This window comes from Lynx canadensis, chromosome C2 (assembly GCF_007474595.2).
Source record: "Lynx canadensis isolate LIC74 chromosome C2, mLynCan4.pri.v2, whole genome shotgun sequence".
Taxonomy (NCBI): Eukaryota; Metazoa; Chordata; class Mammalia; order Carnivora; family Felidae; genus Lynx; species Lynx canadensis.
The window spans coordinates 14745403-14752157 of NC_044311.2; the positions used below are offsets into that span (position 1 = coordinate 14745403).

The window sequence follows — 6755 nt, forward strand, 5'->3', positions numbered from 1 at the left end:
TAAACTCATGATTTTTTAAACATGCACACAGAGGAATAGAAACAGAAATAAATATAGATTTGTGTCTGCATGAGTTATAATAGATAAATAGACAAATATGGCTATCGATTTATCTATCTCTCCAAGCCAAGACTAGTTATAAGTCCCAGAAGCAATGAAATCCCAGTAGCAACCTAGTACCTAGATCTTGGTTTTGAAATACTGTTCTATGATAAAAGAAACCAGGGTTTCTTGGACAAGTGGTTGATTCCAGTGTTGGAACAAGGAAAATAAAAAGTAGCCTGGGAGCCTTTTGTGGTGCCACAAAGGAAGTGTTATTCAAAGAAAAGAAGAAAGAAAAAGACCTGTGAAAAGATTAAATAAATAAGAAAGAAAAGGCAACTGTTCTTCACAACATTCCAATTAATAAGCATGTAGGGAATAAGGGAAATAGGAAATCATCATTAGAACACCGCAGTAACAGGTACTTGAGCCTCTGATTCTCATGGAAAGGCAATATTGGTTGGTATTGTCTACTTCACATTTCTTTCATGTGATTAGAGAAGTTGAGTCCTATCTGGCTTTTGTCACAGATATTTTGAGTTTTCTGTCATGTAAATTCAATAGAATCCTATGAAGAGGAAGAGAAGGCTCTAAAAGTTTCATTTGACTCTTTCATTCGAAAGTGCTCTGGGCTGCCAGCACCCTGGTCATTGATAGTATAGGGAGAGGAACCGCTGAAAGCATTTCCCCATGTTGGAAAAGCTCATCCTGTCCTTTCCAAACTCTGGAGCTTTCATACACATCTTTCTTTCCACTGATTTGTGTTACTTCCTGATACCTGGTGCTGTGTGGCTTACTGAGTGTCCTTTGCAGAGTAGGGCCCGGCCTCAGGGTGTTTCTGTTCATGGGCCAGTGGTGGAACCACGATAGGAGCCCTTTTCTCCCAGGGCCCTCCCTGGGAAGCTTTCTTTGCCTCCCCATCGCACCCCTTCCCACACCCTCAGCCCCATCTCTCAGCCCTGATTACACTAGACGTTGGTGATTTGCTTGTCATGCCCCCTAAGCTGTGATCTTGAGGGCAGTGGCTCCATCTTGGTGCCTGGCATGTAGCCTTAGACAAAACAAAACAAGATGGAGGAGACCAAGGCACCACATGGTGGGCCTACATATGTAGAGCCTCCATGATGCCGGGCCCCGGGGCCCTGAAGTCCACCTTAGATCCTGAGGCTGTTGAAGTAAGTCCTAAGACCGTGAGTCAGTGACCCTCGGGACGACTTGGGGTCCGGGTTTGCTGATATTTCTCCCCAAGTTTCTCTTGGTGGTGTTAGTGGTCACCAGAGGGGCAGAGAGTGGAAAGGGAGCCCCCACATGAAACATCCTGAGAGCACTTCCCGCCATACACTCAGAGCATCATGGATCAGCTCTTCACTCCACACAGGAGGTCAGAGGGAAAGCACTGGGGCTGGGGCCGGGGTCCACTTCAGCTGGCTCTGAGTCTTAATAACGGTGCCCTGAGAAGCCATTGACAGGGAAGGCCAGCCCCAGGTCCCATTGCTATGCCTGGAATAACTTTAATGACCAAGAGTTTTTCTCTTGGATTGCAGCTGCTCATCACTTTCCCCTCTGCCTACCCATTCAAAACACCTTACAGGCTTGCTGAAAAAATGAAGGAATGAATGAAGGAATGAATGATATAAGTTTCATTTGAGGAACATCATATTCTGGCATTTCCAGCAATGCCTCAACAGCCATTTACTTAATGACTATGATGGGCATTTGACGTACATCAATCCCTTCAGTCCTGAGAACAAATGATATATTATTATCCCCTTTTTGCAAATGAAAAACAAAATGTTTCTCAGAAAGAGTAAAAATTGGCCAGGCTACCTCATGTGGCCAAACCTAAAAACGAGTCTGTGTCTCATTGGCCATATTCTTTCCTCCATATTGCATGGTCATCTCAGAGAACTTTTAGAATACTTCCAACTGGCAAGTAGAGTTTAATTTTCCTTTTGAGGAGTGAGGAGCATACCGAGGAACAGAAAGGCTAACCAAATATGGCTGCTGACTTCTGATTTTAATGATGTCTACTAGTGACATCTCACAGGTAACAACCCCTACAATCCTTCAGAAGGAATAACCCTAAGAAGTTCAGCCCAGGGACTCCCTTCAGTGACCTGACATTGCCAGAAATTATCTGAGAACTGGGAAGATGTCTCCCCACGTTGACTGAGGTAGTATGTCTCTACAGTTGCCACCAGTTCCTTCTCTTAGTACATACATGACATTCCACATGGAAGATGGGGTCTATCCTTCCATCCCTTTGACTTTGATCTGTCCCATGACTGCTTTGACCAAGAGCCACAAGGAGAGGCATGAGAGCACCACATGTACGAATGAAGGAGCCATGCTGGACATCCAGCCCTAGCTGAGCCTTTGGATAACTCCAGTCCCAGCCCTTTCAGACTGCAGTTACATAAAAGACCCCAAGAAGAACCGCCCAAGTGAGTCCAATCAACACATAGAGCCTAGAGATAATCATAAATTGTTTCAGGACGTTACATGTTGTGGTGGCTTGTTACGCAGCACTAAATACCAGGAACCTTGCTGGTGCCACTTCACACTGATACACGGAGAGTACTGGGGACCACTGGTTAGCAGACTTTTTGAGGCGTTTCACAGGAGAGAAGTGGAAAATTCCAAGCAGGCTCCCACCTTCTTCTTCAGCATTGCCCCAAACTCTCCAAGAACAGGGGAGGGAAGCTGCCTGCCTCTTGGCTTTACCTTCAACAAAGGCGAGCTTGTAAGAAAGGAAATATCAAAATTCTAGAGAAAGAAGGCGCTGCAGAGGGTAGCGCAATGGGTGAGGATGGAGTGGGGGGAATTCCAGTCACAGGGGGTAGTCCCCTGTTCTCTTTCATCTCCATCATCTGTTCATGCTTTTTTCTTCTAGAATGCTTCCCCCACCCCCATAACCACCATTCCACTCAGCCAAGTTAAATTCTTAACCCAGTGCTCCTTTAGCACTCTGTCATTCATAGCATTGCGATTCTTTCTTCAAATGTTTGTCTTGCCCACTTGACTGTGAGTCCCTTGAGGGCAGGGGACATTGCTTTCATCATCCTGGTTATTTTCGTCTCTACGTCAAAAATGTTTATTGACTGAATGATGCATTTTGCAAGTAGGCCATAGCACAGTCTTCCAAATGTGTCTGTTAAAACATAGTAGAGCCTGTTTTGCTAATAATATTTGGAGGCTATTTTTGTTTTGCTTTCTGATCTAACTACCAACGTCAGCAAACTCAAGTATATGTAGGGCCAGACACGTAAAGTACATGAGAGAAGCAGGCCAGTCAGCAAGCACGTGGCTCATCCAAGGCTGGCAGCTGTCACTCACTCCAGTAAAGTGCTGTCCGGGGGGACCAGTGTTGCTTCTAGAACGATTTTAAGGAAGTCCCGAGTCCAGATTTTATGTGAAATGCTGGCCAAGCATGTCATCCAGGCAAATCACATCTGTGGTCTGAAGTTGGCCCGTATTCAGCCACTTAACAATCTCTAACTAGGAAATACTTCAGCCTGTCTCTACTCAAGTGTCTTCCCATGAAAAAGACTTTTATGACCACTCTAACAAAACTAGCACTGTGTACACGTACACACACCCTGTAGACACTCATAGGCGCTCACTCTTAATCCCTTCAGGCTGCTTAATTTTTCTTCATATCTGTTATCACTATCTGGTATTATTCTGTATGTAATTTTACATATTTGTTTACTCTGCCTCTCTGCTACTAGGATGTCCTCACCACTAGAACAGGGTCCCTGTCCGTTTTGTTGACTTCTCTATCCCCAGTACAAGTAACTATATCTGGCACATACAAAGGACTAATGTAAACTGCATGACTGTTGAGAGTTCCTGCCTCCTCTGCTTTTCTGCTGGATTTATGCCCTTCTCAGATACTCAAAGATAGTTTCTTGAAAATTCTCCCTCTCTAGCCCTGAGCTAGTGCCTTCCTAGACTGGTGAGTGGAGTTAACACTATCAAAAGAAACTCCAAGGGCCCTGACAGTTCTGCTTCTCATAGCCCAGGGCCTAGAAGGAGCTGCAATTCATCCAGCCTTCTCAGCCCTGCAGGGTCTTAGGAGTTTCCTGACAGTAAGGTACACTCAGCCCTAAACAGCACCTACATGTTTCAAAACGGGAAGAGTAAGGGCCTGAAGGGTCTCCGAGGAGCCTTTTCACTGGAGACTCTACAGTCAGGTCCTCGTGCTAACTGGGGAAGAAGACAGGACAGGGCGGGTGTTTCCACAGGAAGTAGTGCTTTTCTCCAACATGTTCTAAAGCCTTCAAGACCCCCTCTCCAGGGAGCCTGGGATGAGGTTGGAAGCAAGAACAGGAAAGGCAAGCTGGGAGCCAGGACAGTGGTCCCCTGAGTGTCCATGTCCATGCTCTGCAGAGTGGAGGCTGGAGGTCTGCGAGGTCGGCAGACCCTGGAGGCACACGTCTGAACATCTCGTTTTTTTCATCACAGCTTTTGCCACATGTATTTGCTTTCTGAGCTACATGTGTTGTTACTTTTTTCTGTAACTGAATATGGTTTTGAAATTATTCCGTTTACTTGAAAATAAAATTTTATATGACAAACACAAATGGAAAACCAGGACCATTACATATAAATAGGTGACGTGCACATATGCACGCACACCCTGTAAAAAACCACAGAAAGCAAAACAGTGTTTTTAAATCCTAGTTAGGTAAGTTGGCTGGCAAAGTTCTTTGTCTAAAGAACTCTTCGTGCTAATCGAAAGCTCACTTAGCAAGTGTGATTATTCTTGACCTTACCTGAAGGGACACAGCAGACCTAAAAAAAGGAGTAACTCTATGTGATACTGATAGCCGAGGTCATGATCCTAAATTCATGGCTATTCGTACACACCGGGAAACACAACTCTCAGACTTAGATATAGCCTGATACCAGAACCACCTGCAGGTAAAGATGGGGCATGCCAACGACAGGTAAACGGTTGAGTTCGGAATCTGTAACTGAAATATCTCAGTAGTTGCTGGCGAGTGGGGCCGGAGCAAGCAGGGGCAGCAAACGGAAAGAAAATCCAGGAAACATTCCCAATCACTACTCCTGGCTCCTCCTCCTGCCTCTGGGCTGGGGCATCTCAATACACCATGTAGCCTCGCCTCCTCCAGTAAACTAGACCGGGCTTCTACATAGCCTAGTGATTTCTACATAGCTTAGTGTCCAGGATGGTTAAGAGCAAAAGCTTCAAGACTTTTAAAAACCTAGGCCCCAGAATTGAACATTATATCTGCCACATCCTATTTGTCAAAGCAATAGACTAGCTCGAGTTCAGTGGGGAAGGAAAATAGATTCCACTTCTTACTGGAAGGAGTGGAGTATCACATCCCAAAGGGGTACAGACACAGAGGCATGACTTCTTGGGGACTATTATTTTAATTACTTTCTATGTATCTATTTCTGTGGACCTTCAAAACTCTGATTCATCTGATCAGACCCTGCTTTCCTTTAAAATTATTGATGCCATTGTCTTATACAGTAAACTGAGTTGGGAGCTACTAAAAGGGGCTAAGTACCAATTCAAATGAATTTAATGTAAGCACTCTGATTCCCCAGTTTGTAATCAATACACAGAAGGAAGGTGTTTTTTTTTTTTTTTAAGGACGGCACTTTTCTTTCTTTTTCCGTAGCTCCTGAAAAGTTAGGTCCCCTCCAACTGGAAGTGATATTGGTGTAGCACAGTGATTCCCAAATGGTGGACCACTTGGGAACGTGTCAGAAATGCAAATTATCAGGTCCCATCCCAGACCTACTGAATCAGAATCTCCAAGGGTGGAGCCCAGCAATTTGAGTTTAACACACTTTTCAGGTGACTCGACTGCATATTGGAGCTTGACAATCACTGATTGGTTAAACCTATTACTGGATTCAAAATCCCATCTCTATTACTTTTCAAGGTGCACGACTTTGGGCAATTTACTTCATCTTTCTGTTTCTCTGTTTCCTCGTCTGCAAAAGGATGATAGTAAAGGAACCTACCTCAGTGTTGTGGAGAGGATAAGACAAAGTAGCAATATAGAGCACTTAAAGAGCCTGGAGCATTCTAAGTATTGTGTAAGTGTTGGCAACTATCATTAAGGAGTTCTAAGTACTGGTTGTAATGGACCATGGTCTTTCAGAGTATCAAACTGGGTTGGATACAACTAAGGACATTTTTGAGAGGAAAGATTTTTTTTAATGTTTATTTTGAGAGAGAGAGCAGGGAAAAAGGGTGGAGGGGGTGGAGAGAGAGAGAGAGAGAGAGAGAGAGAGAGAGAGAGAGAGAGAATCTTAAGCAGGCTCCACATTGAGCCTATGTGGGGCTCAGTCTCATGACCATGAAATCATGGCCTGAGCCAAAGTCAAGAGTCAGATGTTTAACTGACTGAGCCACCTAATCATTCCGAGGGGGAAAATTTTTGACTGCAGGTTGGAGGACAAAGGAAAGCATTGAAAATCAGGATGCTTTCAGCTAGAGTTAAGTGGGGAAGTGGAGATTTCTGCCAGCACTATTGTGTTAGAAGCAGGTATTAGCTTGGTTTCCCCAGTAGCAGTTTTGAATCCCATCTGTAGTGTTAGAAGTATGGCCAAAGGTGAATAAACTTTGATTTAAGAGTAAAAGGTAGTAATGCTGAATTTGCTATAAAAATCCTGTCACATAGGTTACCTGTTATATAAAAGGATTGTAGAATTGGAGGGCACCTACC

The 6755-nt window shown here is 44.3% G+C and overlaps 1 non-coding gene across 1 annotated transcript; it reads left to right on the plus strand.

The window, feature by feature from the left end:
- The first annotated feature begins 650 nt into the window (after positions 1-650).
- On the plus strand, positions 651-782 carry LOC115524352. The gene has a single exon (XR_003972055.1). It is a non-coding gene; the product is annotated as a small nucleolar RNA SNORA71 (small nucleolar RNA).
- The last annotated feature ends 5973 nt before the right edge of the window (positions 783-6755 follow it).